The sequence below is a fragment of the Pan paniscus genome, chromosome 1 (assembly GCF_029289425.2).
Source record: "Pan paniscus chromosome 1, NHGRI_mPanPan1-v2.0_pri, whole genome shotgun sequence".
In the NCBI taxonomy this organism is placed as follows: Eukaryota; Metazoa; Chordata; class Mammalia; order Primates; family Hominidae; genus Pan; species Pan paniscus.
The window spans coordinates 160,394,519-160,410,578 of NC_073249.2; the positions used below are offsets into that span (position 1 = coordinate 160,394,519).

A 16,060-nucleotide genomic window follows, 5' to 3' on the forward strand; every position below is an offset into this window, starting at 1 on the left:
GGCAGGCCTAAATTGTGTTATTTCAAATGCTGGGTTTCCTGGGTATTAATAGTGCTGTATATAAAATGATTCCATGGTCAAATACAGAAAAAAAATGAGGCCTCATTCCTTTATCCTTTCTAACATCTTTGGCTAGGCACAAAAGGATTTCCTTGGTCCAGGATTTGCTATCTCACAAATGGAAAGATATGATTTCTCATTTTGTGAGTGAGGAGGAAGACTGAGATACTGATGATTCTCTGCTTTTAAATTACTTTATTAAAAACAAGATCTGTGACTGATGACACATCATAAATTATCTAAGAGCAAACACTCCTCACCTAATAAATATTATTTTTTTCTAAGATAATTTACATTTCTTATGAGTTATGAAGATGACATATTTGTCTTATTTATATTACTTTTGACCTTATTTGATACAAAAAATAATCCAGGCAGGATATTGTTAAGAAGTAGTTGGTTTACTTCCAAACCTGCTTATGTTATAGGACCTGTTATATTAACTTAGAAAGTCTATCTGGACCAGATCAACCAGCTCTAAAAGATTATTTTTTCCTCCTATCTTTATTGAGGTATAATTGACAAATAAATATTGTATATATTTAAAGCATGTAATGTGATTATTTGATATACATATACATTGTGAAACAACTAACACAATCAAACTAACACATCCATCACCTCATATCACACCTTTGTGTGTGTGTGTGTGTGTGTATGTATGTGTGTGGTAGGAACATTTATGAGCTACTCTTTTAGAAAATTTCAAGTATACAATACAGTATTATTAACTAGAGTCACCATCCTGTACATTAGGTCCTCAGAACTTATTTATCTTTTGATTGAAAATTTGTTCCCTTTGATCAATACCTCTCCTAAAATACTCTTCTTGACCATATTCTCTCTCCTAAGATAACTGAATAGAATTGTATGTGCGGAAGAGCTCAGTTCACTCAATTTATCCACCTGAATTATGAAGGAACATAAGACTGAGGAATTTGACTTTGTCTAAGAGCATTGCTTATAGAGATTGCTAATTGTCAATGGCAGCAAAAATCTCTGAAACCATCTAATTGAAAGAGAATCTAGAGCCCCCACCAGGAAACACTTAACCTCATGATTCACACCAGTGTCAACCATTTATAGATTAGATTCTATTGGTTCATTTAGTTGTTCATCCAAATGGATACAGCATTATATGTCACATATGGAATAGGATTGTAAAGACAGAAATGTTCTCATGCTGCTTACAATCTAGCTGATCCTTTTTATCTATCACAAATTTATAAATATTTTTCTTCCTTTATACTCTTTTGTATTAACAGTATGCAGATCTGTGTTATTCAGTGTTGGTAGAAAGGTCCACTACTGCCCCTTATCTTTCTTGTTTGATAAGGACATAGATATACATGATTCTCTAGGCTGCTGCCGATTCTCCCTTGTGTGGGAGAGAAAGGTCTAACTGGTGCTTTCTCTTTTAATTTCATTAAAATAAAAGAACATTTTTAAAAAGTACAGTGAGTGAAATAAAACAATTTATTAGTGTCTGACCCAGCCTTGAATTTGTGGTCTTACTGCTTTTGTGTTCCACTAACTGGGATGTTTCTAGAAGTGGCATTAGATGGAGGCCAATGCATATCTCTGCACAGAAGCTGGCAAAAATCCCACAAAGCTTGATTTGGTCCTGTAACTAATTCAGCAAAGTAACACAGAGCTAAGTAGCTTGTGATTTCCTATAAAAGTCTTGAATGTTGGGAGTTAAGATCCAGTTCAGTTGCGTTTAACTGCATGTTAATGGTGTTTCCTTTTAATTGGATGAATCAAGTGTTGGCTAAATTTCTGAGAGTCTCTTGAGTGTTGTTAAGCCTTGTAGAGTTGTACTCAGAAAATATGTCTTTAGTGTGTTGGGATCCTGATGAAAAAGCTAATAAACTTAGGCTGCATTCATTGAAATGTAATATCAAGTTGAAAACAGACTACAGGAGGAGTAGTCATGTCCTGTTCTGAGAGCTATACTTACACAGTTACACTGGAATATAAAGTACAAGAAATGCCATCCAGGAATGAGCCTAGGAAGAAAAGTTTACCGATAATAGTTGAGTGAACACTGGATGTTTTCCCTGAAGAAATGAAGACTCACAGTTACCTAATTTCAATTAGTTAGTTACAGAACAAAATCAAGCTCAAGGAACAATGGAAGAAGTTTAGAAGTGTCCTCACAAAGAATTAGCTTGGTTAGGTTTGCTCCGAAAGGCTGCATAAAGACTCAGTGGAAGTTTCTGGTAGGCAAATTTGGGAATCTAAAATTAGGAAGAAAACCCAGAATTTTCAACTATAGAAAGAGAGCTGCTTCTCAAAACAAAATCCACCCCAGACTGAGATTTTCCAGCTGAAGCTGGGAACTTCACTTCATGTAATCTGTAAAGAATCCTGTGATTAGAGGGAGTAAATCCGATTAGGAGCAAAGGAGAAGGTGTTGAAGTTGGACACACCTGAGTTTGTACACCAGCTCCATAATTACTTGGCTAGAAATTTGAGGAAGGCATATATCTTATCTGAATCCAAGTCTTGGCAATTTTTTTTTCTTTTTGAAATGGAGTCTCAGTATATTGTCCAGGCTTGAGTGCAATGGCACAATCTAGGCTCACTCCAACCTCTGCCTTCTGGATTCAAGCGATTGTCCCTGCCTCAGCCCCCCTAGTAGCTGGGATTACAGGCATCCGCTACCATGCCCAGCTAATTTTTGTATTTTTAGTAGAGACAGGGTTTCGCCATGTTGGTCAGGCTGGTCTCAAACTCCTGACCTCAGGAGATCCGCCCACCTCAGCCTCCCAAAGTGCTGGGATAACAGGCATGAGCCACCAAGCCTAGCCTCAAGTCCTAGCATTTTAAAAATAGAGGTAACACTTTCCTCAATGAGTTTGTTTTGTGATGAGTAAATAAGGTCTGGTATGTCAATAGTCTGCTAAAATGCTTGACATATAGAAGTCACTTCTCTGAGTAACCTATAAAGTCCTTCTCAGTTTTAAGAATGCCAAAATCTGAGAAAGGTACAGGGAGTGTATGATATTTTTTACTAGGTGTATTTTTACATGCTGATTCTCTTTTATTATACATGCTATGGTCCTGCCATGTGTTCCATTGGCTTGAAATACCCTACATTCAAAGCCATGGCCAGAGGTTCTGAAATGATTGTGAAGATCACTCAGGGCACATTTGGTATTTTCAATATGGAATTATGAATGAGCTCAGTTAAGATGCTTCATTTTGCTTTGTCTTAGACAAAACAGCAATACTTTACTGTCTATTGCAATATCAGAGTTTGTGTTTTGGTTTTACTATAAAGTAATTCCACAAACATAGAGAAGTCATTTCACTTCTGATGACCTCAAATTCCTTATCATTGAAACAAGGATGTTGATTAGATAATCTTTAAGACCCTTCCTATTTATAAAAATAACAGGCTTTTTTCTTTTTTTAATTTAATTTAATTTAATTTTATTATTATTATACTTTAAGTTTTAGGGTACATGTGCACAATGTGCAGGTTTGTTACATATGTATACATGTGCCATGTTGGTGTGCTGCACCCAGTAACTCGTCATTTAGCATCGGGTATATCTCCAAATGCTATCCGTTCCCCCTCCCCCCACCCCACAACAGTCCCCAGAGTGTGATGTTCCCCTTCCTGTGTCCATGTGTTCTCATTGTTCAATTCCCACCTATAAGTGAGAACATGCGGTGTTTGGTTTTTTGTCCTTGCGATAGTTTGCTGAGAATGATGGTGGTTTTTTCTGTATGGGCAGTTCTGTCAACATTTTTCCAGAATGAAAAAAGTAGATAACACCCTGGAGAATGCAACTTGAATTCCAAAGAACTTTGTCACGACAGAGAATTAGGAAGAGAGCAATGGAAAAATGTTCTCTGGAAACTAATACAGAAAATAGTAAATTGTGCTAATTCAAGGTAAGAAAAGTAGCAAATTTGGATTATATGAGACTTCAGCTAAACATGAGTCGGGGAGTAAATAACAAATAATGAAAAGAGATGCACTGGGTGTCCTGGAAATCTTATATGGGAAGGTTAGGGAATACTTCAAGATCTCGTTTCGATAGAGGAGGAGGGATTTTCCAGACATACCAGGGGCTCAGCATTTAGGGCTCAGGCCCTGGTGTGCGTGTGAGAGGACATGTTGTACTGCTGGTGCAGCAAGCGGGTTTGATACATCAGGAGTTCCAGGTGTGCATAAAGGAGTAGAAAGGCATGAGGAGGGAGGAGAAAGAATGTGTTTAGAAGCTACAGTGTGGTGAAGAGGAGTAGTAGGAGCCTAGGCATAGTGCATTTATTATCTTCATCTTTCTAAAAGAATCACACAGGGACCATGCAAAGTACTATAGAGAAAGAACTAACCAGCTAACTTATTTCCTTCCTAGCTTCCTTTTGTAAATATTTACTGTGCATCTGCAATAGAACATACCTAGTGTTAGGTACAGCAGACATTCAAATCCTCTCTCTAGGCTATAGGACATCTCTCCTCTGCACAATACTATGGTTTGGGAAATCTGGCTTGTATTCAATTTAACCATCCCCTAGGTCCCCAAAAAGTTGCTCCCTCCTGCTTGGGCTCCCTGATTCAGCAGATGCCTCAGGTTAAGCCCAAATACCTTTCTTGGTGCCATCCACAGGAATCTCAAGTATACCCAAGACTCTACCTCTTTTTTTCAGTACTGCTATTTTATAGTTCTCTCTCCCTCCTGTTTGGCATGGTAAAGGGGCAGATTAATAAGCCACTAGCCAAGAATATTTCTGAGCAGGGAACCAATTCAAGTTTCCCCTTGTTGCAGGCATGCCCAATCTTTGTAAGAGTTTCTACTGGAGCCCCACTTGTTAGGAGGAAGGGAAGCAATCAGCCACCCCTCCTGCACAGGTGATAGTGAAGAAGAAAATAGCCTCTTTGTGAACTCTGTACTTTCCAAAAGATTCCCCTCTACCTTTCTCCCATCTTGATTCTTCTTATATTGACTAGAGATTAGATCATTTTGGCACTTCTCACTAAGCTTTTCATGTAAACTTCTAGAGGTCCATTGTTCATAAAATGGGATATGCTTTATAATGCCTTTTCTCCCAAGCTTTGGGCCTGAACTGGTCACTTGGGTTCTTACACTTTTAAAAACTTCATGGTGCCTAGAACTATGCTTTGCATTTTAGACTTGGAAGTTTAGAATACCAGAAGGACAATTTAGAGGTTTTCAATCAAATCCCTTCATTGTTCAATATGAGAGCTGAGATATGAAGACATGAAGCGATTTGTCCAAGATCCATGTTTGTTATTGGGTACTTGAACCATATCAGTAAAGATGTTCTCGGTTATAAGAAACAGGAAACCTTGAGTCTAAACTATGTTAAACAATAACAGAATTCATTTTATCACATATCAGGAAGTCCAGTGGTGGAGCAGTCTACAAGCAAGGCACAATCAAGAGCTCTGATTCCATTCCTCTGCCATTTTCTCTGCTCTGTCCTGCCACCAGGTGCCAGCTTTGGCCTCAGGCTGGCATCCTTCATGCTTTCAACATGGCTGGTTACTGTAACTGTGGCAAGATTATTCCTTGTTCTTGTTGACCTGGTGAAAGAGATTCTTTCCTCTAACCATGGAATGGAAGTTCTTTGCAATCTGATTGAGCCAAACTGGTCATGTGCTAAACTCTGGACCAGTACAGTCACCAGGGAAATGCCTGTGCACTGACTAGCTTAAAACTGGGTGTCTGAACAAATCACTCATAAGCGGATGAGGTTTCCGTGATTGGCTTTGTTATGATCTGTTTCCAGAGTGCATATGCCTTCAGTTTTTCTGAGTCACAAATATGACTGCAAGAGGGCTGAATCTCTAAACAGAATTAGAAAGAAGGAAGTATAGAGAGAATGGATACTGTGTAAGCAACAAATATATCAACTACAGGAACCCAGGGACCCCTGTTCCTCCCAACCGGCTATATTCCAGTCCTGTGTTGATTGGCATGAAGGGAGAGAGATGTGCTCTGGAGAAATTTAGGGCCTGAAATGGTACCACATTTGAAATAGACATTGTGTGATATTCTTCCATGAATGAAGTTTCTGAGACAGTCCAAATAGCAAGTTCAGAGAGAGGCTATTTTATTCTGCTGCCAAGATAATGCCATCTGCTATGACATCAGAGGTGGATAAAGCAGCACATTTTATCTGGTGATGTTACCAAGGCAACATAGTCTGACCATGACAATAGGGTAAGGTGGCAGCATAGAAAGTGACTTTTTCCCAGCTTTTTTTTTTCACCATAAAAAACAATTTAGAAAGAACTTATTGTTAGAGAATATTTTATATTCCAAGAGGTAGGGTAACCAGAAAATAAAAAAATGAAACAGTAATTAAGGCTTGTAGATGAATGTTGCTTGGACATTCTTAGGTCAACCAAAATGATCAATAAATCCTTGTGGGTTGGACCCTCTTATCATGGGTCTCAGCTACTTTAACTTCTTCTTTGTCTAAATCTTTAAAAAATGTTTTCAATGAGGCACGGGTAATGTGCAGATCTAGCGTTTATTTTTCTTTTGATTTTTTCTCTATCAACTTCTGCCTAACTCTCTTGTAGCTATTTGCTGAGACTCATTCCAGTACTTTTGTGTGCCTGCTCCCCATAGTGCGTATCATAGAGCTAGACAAATGGAAGGCATTCAGATATACCTGTTGGGTGATTGATCTCTCCTTATGCTTCTTATGTTTTACTCCAAAACCAATTTTCTAAATTTAATTGTCCTTATTTGCTTCTTTTTAGAAGAGATATATCCAAAATGAATAATGGATTCAACATGCAGTTTGCAAAACAACATGAATCTCACTTAAGAAATGTAATTTATACTACCTGCTTATCAGCCTGAGATGAAATTTGTTATACCTAGAAAAATAGAGGGACTTTCTTATACATTCATTTATTCATAGGATAAATATTTATTGGGTGACCCTTATGTGTCAGGCACTGTTCCAGGTGCTGGAGATAAAACAGTGACTAGAGTAAACAGAGTTGAAAAGAAACTATGAACAGAGTAAACAGACTATCTATAGAATGGGAGAAAAATTTTGCAAACTCTGCATCCTACAAAGCTCTGATATCCAGCATCTATAAGGAACTTAAACAAATTTACAAGAAAAAAACAAACCACCCCATTAAAAAGTGGGCAAAGCACATGAACAGACACTTTTCTGGTGTTACCATCTAACACCAATCAGAACGGCTATTGATATGGTTTGGATTTGTGTCCCTGCCCAAATCTTATGTCAGATTGGAGGAGGGGCCTGTTGGGAGGTGATTAGATCATGGAGGCAGGTTATCTTTGCTGTTCTCACAATGGTAATTGAGTTCTCATGAGATCTGATGGTTTAAAAGAGTGTGGCACTTCTTCCTTTGCTCTCTCTCTCCTGCCACCATGTGAAGAAGGTGCTTGCTCTCCCTTCACCTTCCACCATGATTGTAAGTTTCCTGAGGCCTCCCAGTCATGCTTTCTATTAAGCCTATGGAACTGTGAGTCAATTAAACCTCTTTTCTTCATAAATTACCCAGTCTCAGGAAGTTCTTCAGAGCAGTGTGAGAACAAACTAATATAGCTATTATTAAAAAGTCAAAAAATAACAGATGCTGGCGAGGTTGTAAAGAAAAAGGAATGCTTATACACTATTGGTGGGAGTGTACATTAGTTCAGCCATTGTGGAAGACAGTGTGGCAACTCCTCAAAAACCAAAAGACAGAAATACCATTCAACCCAGCAATCTCATTCCTGGGTGTATACCTTAAAGAATATAAATCATTCTATTGTAAAGACACATGCACACTTATGTTCATTGCAACACTATCCAGGATAGTAAAGATATGGAATCAACCTAAATACCCATCAACAATAGACTGGATAAAGAAAATATGCACATATACACAGTCATTTCCATAGATCCTCTGAAATCTAGGAGGAGGTTCCCAAATCTCAGCTCTTGTCTTCTGCACACCCATAGGTCTAATACCTCAAGCCACTGAGGCTTGGGGCTTGCATCCTTTGAAGCCATGGCCTGAGCTGTACCTTGACCCCTTTTAAAGCCATTACTGGAGATGGAGTGGCTCGGTTGCAGGGTGCTATGTCCCAAGGCTGAACAGACCAGTGGGGCCCTGGGCCCTGCCTAGGAAACCATTTTTTCATCCTAGGCTTGCAGGCCTGTGATGGGAGGGGCTGCCATGAAGATCTCTGAAATGCCCTGGAGACATGTCAGGGCAAGACACCACCATTGTCTTGGCTATTAGCATTCTGTTTCTCTTTATTTATGCACACAAATTTCTGCAGTCAATGGGGTTTCAATTTCTCCCAGAAAAAGGGGTTTTCTTTTCTACCACATGGTCAGGCTGCAAATTTTCCAAACTTTTATGTTCTGCTGTCCTTTTAAACATAGATTCCAATTTCAGACCATTTCTTTGTGAACACAGATGACTACATTTTCAGAAAAAGCCAGGCCACATCTTGAATGCTTGGCTGCTTAGAAATTTCTTCCACCAGCTACCCTAAATCATCTCTGTCAAGTTCAAAGTTCTACAGATCTCTAAGGCACAGGCAAAATACCACCAGTCTCTTTGCTAAAGCATAGCAAGAGTGACCTTTACTCCAGTTTCCAATAAGTTCCTCATCTCCATCTAAGAAAAGCTCAGCCTGGACTTCATTGTCCATATCACTATCATCATTTTGATTAAGTCCATTCAACAAGTCTCTAGGAAGTTCCAAACTTTCCCACATCTTCCTGTCTTCTTCTGAGCCCTCCAGACTGTTCCAACCTCTGTCCGTTACCGAGTTGCAAAGTTGTTTCCACATTTTCAGGTATCTTTATAGCAGTGCCCCACTTTCTCAATACCAATTTTCAGTATTTGTCTTTTTTCACGTTGCTATAAAGAACTACCTGAGACTGGGTAATTTATGAAGGAAAGAGGTTTAATTGACTCACAGTTATGCATGGCTAGGGAGGCCTCAGGAAACTTACAATCATGGTGGAAAGTGAAGGGGAAGCAAGGCACATCTTACAAGGTGGCAGCAGAGGAGAGAGTGAGGGTGGGAGTGCCATACTTTTAAACCATCAGATCTTGTGAGAACTATCATGAGAACAGCATGGTTCTCATGGGGAAAATCCACCCCCATGATCCAATCACCTCCCACCAGGTCCCTCCCCTGACACATGGAGAATACAATTTGAGATGAGATTTGGGTGGGCTCACAGAGCCAAACCATATCATACACCATGGAATACTATACAGCCATAAAAAAGAATGAGAGCATATCTTTTGTGGGAACATGGATGGAGCTGGAGGCCATTATCCTTAGCAAACTAACACAGGAACAGAAAATCAAATACCGCACATTCTAACTTATAAGTGGGAGCTAAATGATGAGAACACATGGACACATAGAGGGGAACAACACACACTGGGGCCATTTAGAGGGTAGAGGGGGGAGGAGGGAGAGGATCAGAAAAAATAACTAATAGGTACTAGGCTTTATACTTGCATGATTAAATAATATTTAAAACAAACTCCTATGACACACATTTACCTATGTACTATAACAAACCTGCACTTGTACCTCTGAACTTAAAATAAAAGTTAAAAAAAGAATGTTGACTCTGTTCCACAACAGAAGATTCCAGAAACATGACAAATCTTAACTAATATGAGCCTGGACAAGGGGAACTGCCTCTGCTATGGGAAAAGCACAAAATCCTGCCAAGTCCCTTCTCCCCTAAGGAACAAAAGCCTTAAGTTGTTGGTGGAAGGGCAGCAGAACTTCCCACAGGGTCTGCTTAGGAATTTGGTTGAAGTGCAGCAACAGAAAACATCTCTCACTCCCCATTACCATACTAGCAAGCACCAAGTAACAAGTGATAGCAGCCTACTATTGGGTAAAAGGCCAGAAAATTGAAGAGACAACTTATTTGATATGCAGATACTCAGAGAAGGCCTAAAACTGAGGGTAGACCAGGCACATTGAGTAAAATTATCAGGTAAACCAGTCTCCATCTTAAGCATAAGGTAATGCCAGAGGAATGAAACTGGCAGGGCACTGAAGCAACAATACAACTGAAACCCAGCTGAATTTCTGACCATATTGACTCAAACTCCAACACTGATGACCAATAGAAGAATAAGTATTCCTATTTCTAGGCATAAATACTATTTATCTTAATGTCTGCTGTCCTGTATACTTTATCCAGCATGCAATAAAAAGATGTAACAACCACTGTCAAGAGATGAAGCAATCAACAATCTAACTCAGACCCTACCCAGATACTGGAACTATTAGGCAGGAATTTAAATTAACTATGATTAATTTATTAAACACTCTAGGAGAGAATAGGGACAACATGTATGAATAGATGGGAAATGTCTGTCTAGAGAATCGAAAATAAAGAGAAAGACAAATAGAAAAGCTTAAAGTAAAAATCATTGCAACAGAAATGAAAAATTACTTTAATGAAATTATCAGAAGAATCAATACAGCTGAGGAAAGAATCACTGAACTTGAAGAAATCACCCAAAGTAAAACACGAAGAGAAAAAAAGAGTGAAAAAGGAAAAGAGACAGAGAATACAGGAACTCTGGAATACTATCAAGTGGTCTAATATACATGTAATTAGAACCCTGGAAGAAGATAGAAAATTAAACAGAAAAAGTACTTTAAGAGATAACAGCCAATATTTTTCCCAAAATAATGAAATATGGCAAACAAGAGATCCAAAAATTTGAGAGAACCCCAAGCACAAAAATATTAAACACTACACACACACACACACACACACCGCAAGATACAGCACACTGCTGAAATAAAGTTATAGAGAAAATGACACATACACTGAGAAACAAAGAAAAGAAAAAAGTTGCAACAGACTTCTTGTCATAATCTATGCAAGTGTACAGACAATAAAGTGATATCATTGGAGCACTTAAACAAACAAAAAGTCTGTAAACCTAGAATTCTATACCCAGTGAAAATACAGTTTAAACTGAAGGAGAAATAAATGCTCTTTTAGACAGCAAAAGCCAAGATCTTTGATTATCAGCAGACCTGCACTACAAGATGTGTAAAGACAGCTCTTCAGGCAGAAGGAATTTTACGAGAGAGAAATTTTGATGTATACAAAGAATGAAGATTTCTGGAAGTGATGAAAATAAAGATAAGTATAAAAGTTTTTTCTTTTTAGTTACTCTAAAAGATTATTGGTTTTCTAAAGCAAAAATAAGAGTGATGTATTTTGGCATATGCAAAATTAAAATGTGTGACAGCAATAGCATCACTAGTTATGGGAGGGAGAAATTGGAAGCATGTGCTATAAGGTTTTTAAAGCCTTTGAAGTAGTGTGATATTGTTTTAGTAAGACTGTGCTTTATTTTTATTTTTATTTTTATTATTGAGATAGGGTCTCATTCTGTTGTCTAGGCTGGAGTGCAGTGGTGCAATCTCAGCTCACTGCAACCTCCACTTCCCAGGTTCAAGCAATTCTTGTGCCTCAGCCTCCTGAGTAGCTGGGACTATAGGCACTCGCCATCATGCCTAGCTAATTTTTGTATTTTTAATAGAGACGGGGTTCCACCACGTTGGCCAGGCTGGTCTCAAACTCCTGACCTCAGATGATCCACTTGCCTCAGCCTCCCAAAGTGCTGGGATTACAGGCATGAGCCACTGTGCCCGGCCTAAGACCGTGCCTTATTAATGATGCACATTATAAAGCTTGAAACAGCTACTAAAAATAAAACATTTCTAAAAGATATATGAATAATAGGCCAAAAGTGTAGATAAGATTGAATGTAAAAAGATAACCAATCCAAAGCAAGCAGAAAAAGAGGAGCAAAGGATGGACAGAAAAATTTAAAACAACTAACAAAATGGTAGGTTTTAATAAGAATATATCAATAATTATATTAAACAAATTGTCTAAACATAACAAAAGACACAGATTATCAAATTTAATAAACAAGCAACTCATCAACTCTATATAGTCTTTAAGAAACTCATTTTAAATACAGGTTAAAATTAAAAGAATAGAAAAAGATGGATTATAAAAACACTGATCAAAAGAAAGCTGAAGGGACTAAATATCAAAGTAGACTTTAGAACAAATGTTATCAGGAATCATGAGGAATATGACATAATGATAAAGAAGACATGGCAATCATAAATGCGTATGAACCTAACAATGGAGCTTCAAAATACATTAAGCAAAAACTAATGGAATTAAAAGGGAAATTGACAAATCCATAATTATAGTTGGAAATGTTAATATTCTCTCAGTAATTGATAGAACAGATAAGTTTTAAATATCAATAACTTTAGAGAACATGTGAGTAACACTGTCAACAAACTTAACCTACTTGGCATTAGTAGAACATTCTATCCCACAATAGAACAATAGCACAATACACATTATTTTCAAGTGCAAATGGAAGTACACCAAGATTGCCATTTTCTTACTCATAAAACAAACTTTAGCAAATTTAAAAGAATTGAAATCATACAAACCATATTCTCTGATCGTACTGAAATTGATCTAGAAATCAACAGAAAAATACCTGGAAAATTATGGGGAAAATGGAAATTAAACAATGCAGTTCTATGTAATCTATGACTCAATGAGTAAGGCATAATGGGAATGAGAAAATGTTTAAAAATGAATGATAATAAAAACACAATAAATTAAAATTTGTGTAATGCATCTAAAGCAGTAATGAAGGGAAAGTTATAGCATTAAATGCTTATATAAGACAAGAAGAAAGACCTCTTATCAGTAATATGGGTTTTCATCTTAAGGAACTAGAAAGAGAAGAACATATTAAACCCAAAGCAGAAAGCAAGAAATCATAAAGATCTGTGCAAAAATCAGTGGAATAGAAAACAGAGTAACAACAGAGAAAATCGATGAAATCAAAAGCTTGCTCTTTGAGATCAATAACACTGATGAATCTCTAGTTATGCTGATCAGAGAGGGAAGCCAAAAATAATCAATACTGGGAATGAGAGCAGTGAAATCACTACATAGTCCACAGTAATTAAAAGATAACAAGGGGATATATGAGCAACGTCATGCCAATAAAGTTGTTGCCACGGCTGAGTGTTTTAGGGGAGTGTTTGGCTGGATGTTTTAGGGCACTGATTGACTATAGATAAAAGATTTTTTGTGGGTGATGGAACTATTCTGTGTCTTGATTATAACATACAGCTGCACAGATGTATGTGTTTGTCAAAATTTATAGGACTGTACATTAAAATTGTTGAATTTTATCTTATTTAAATAAATTTGTTAGCGCAGTTTAAGGCACTGTATTGTGTCTCAGTCATCCTTAACATATGTCGTAGCCATATATAACTTTTGGACTTTTTCTTCTCTTGTTTTCAATTTACATAGATTAAAAGAATTGTTAGATATCAAAACATTTATTTATTAAAACTTCTTGTCATAGACTGGAGGAGAATATACAGCCATGAAAACTACGTACAATATGGCGTCTTGAATTGGATCCTGGAGCAGACAATGGGATTACTGGGAAAACTGGTGAAGACTGGAAAATAGAAAAAATAGAGTCTCCAGGGAACTAAAAATAGAATTAATGTACAATTCAGCAATCTTGCTGGGTATCTACTCAAAGGAGAAGAAATCATTATATTAAAAAATAGCTGTACTTCTATGTCTATTGCAGCATCATTCACAATAGCAATGATATGAAATCAATCTAAAATGTCCATCAGTGGATGACTGGATAAAGAAAATGTATTTACGCATACACACACATACACACATATACACACACACAATAGAATACTGTTGAGCCATAAAAAAGAATGAAATCATGTTCTTTTGCAGCAACATGGATGGTACTTGAGGCCATTATTTTAAGTAAAACCGCTCAGAAACAGAAAGTCAAATACTGCACATTCTTACTTATAAGCGGGAGCTAAATAATGTGTACACATTGACATAGAGTGTGGAATAATAGACATTAGACAATCAGAAGGGTGAAACGGTGGTAAGAGGGTAAGGGATTAGAAATTAATGGGTACAATGTACGTTACTCAGGTGATGCATACACTAAAAGCCCAGACTTCGCCACTGCACAATATATCAATGTAACAAAACTGCACTTATACGCCTTAAATTTATACAAATAAAAAAATTAAAAAATAGAGTCTGAAATGTATGATTTTTAATTTAAGTATATTTTTAAAACTAACAAATGTAAGAAATTCATATGAAAGCAAGATTTTTAAAGACACAACAAACAAAAGCATGTCTTGGTGCTGATGTAGTCAAAGGGGGTGCCAGGAGCACCCACCATTGGCCACCGCTCCAGTTGGCTTATTCACTGAAGCAAAGCACCTAAGTTGGGAAAGATACGCGCATGAGCATGTACAGCTTGTGTCTCCTGGTTAATTCTGGAACATATGATACTCACCATTCAATAATAGGGAAGGCTCAGAATCCCCCCAGTGATTGAAGGTGAGGGCGCCAAATATGTCACAGACATCTGTGGGCTAATGGCAAAGAATCCTAAATTAAGAACTCAACCATTTTTGGCCGGGCGCGGTGGCTCACGCCTGTAATCCCAGCACTTTGGGAGGCCGAGGTGGGCGGATCACAAGGTCAAAACATCGAGACCATTCTGGCTAATACGGTGAAACCCCTTCTCTACTAAATATACAAAAAATTAGCCGGGCGTGGTGGCGGGTGCCTGTAGTCCCAGCTACTCAGGAGGCTGAGGCAGGAGAATGGCGTGAATCGGGAGGCAGAGCTTGCAGTGAGCTGAGACCGCGCCACTGCACTCCTGGGCGACAGAGCGAGACTGCGTCTCAAAAAAACAAAACAAAACAAAACAAAACAAAAACTCTACCATTCTTAATGTTCTACTTTAAAATTTTGTTTATGACAACATTTTATTATTGAATGAAATATTTCCAGTTGATATAACCATCCATTACTTCTTGAATAAGTTCAGAGTTGTTCATTAATTCCAGGGTTTAACTCTCACACTCCTTTTGCACTCCTTTTCCAATCCTCGTGCTTTCACTCCACAGTTTGGCATTCGCCTCTTCTTTCGCATCTAGCATCTGAGACATTTCTTTTAGGAAATTATTCCACTGTTGTTTCTCAAAATTCACATTTCTATTACTTAGGTGTCCTTGGTGTCCTTCAATCTTTTTTCTGGAATTTCTACATAGTTAAGTTTATATATTTTTTCTTTAGGGAAACAAGCTTTCTGGGTATTACTTTAGCATGTTAATTCATCTATGAAAAGAATGGCCAGCATCCCTCAAATCCCCAATGCACACAATAAAAAGCATCCAGAGTTCTTCCTTTGGAATCAAAGAGAACATTCACAAGAAATTAATATTGTTTTCTTTTCATGATTCGGATAACCCTTTGGTCTATATTCCTTTAAGAAACTGACTACAAGAGCAAGGGAACTTCTTGCTAATTGAAGAGATTTTCTTTCTCATTATAGGTTTAGACTACACTGCTTCCACCCATAATTCCTCCAGATTAATGAGTTTTCTTAGGATGTATGCATACAGCAGGTAAGAATATTCAAGCCACATACTTAGACATATAGGAAATTTTTTTTTCCTCTTGAACTAAACATGGCTTTTTCCTTAAGTTCCTACTCCATCAGTAATGGGATGCAACATTGCCAATTAAGAGTAAAGTTTGTCATACCCAGTATTCTTAGGTGATTCAGGAAAAATGCTGTCCCTTTATACTTTTTCCCAATTTTTTTTCCCTCTGCTATGGCATTTAGGTTTCTGGGGGCTCTCAGAGTCTCCTGACAATAGCATAATGGGGGAATTGCCCTGGCCTCCAGGCACCGTCAGCTCCTTTACTTTCCAGCGTCACATCCACGATTCTCTAGGCTGCACCAGAAACATGGTGCTCCTCTCAATGCTCTGACAGCCAGTGAAGGAGCTCAGAGTCTGCCTCTGGCCCTTGGGCCTGGAAGTCTCAGACAGTGTCTCCTCTC

General features: G+C 37.8%; 1 long non-coding RNA gene across 1 annotated transcript in view; it reads left to right on the forward strand.

Moving 5' to 3' along the window:
* The window catches only part of LOC134729648 (uncharacterized), a 105,310-nt gene that overhangs the window by 14,286 nt on the left and 74,964 nt on the right, over positions 1 to 16,060 (forward strand). The window lies entirely within an intron of this gene.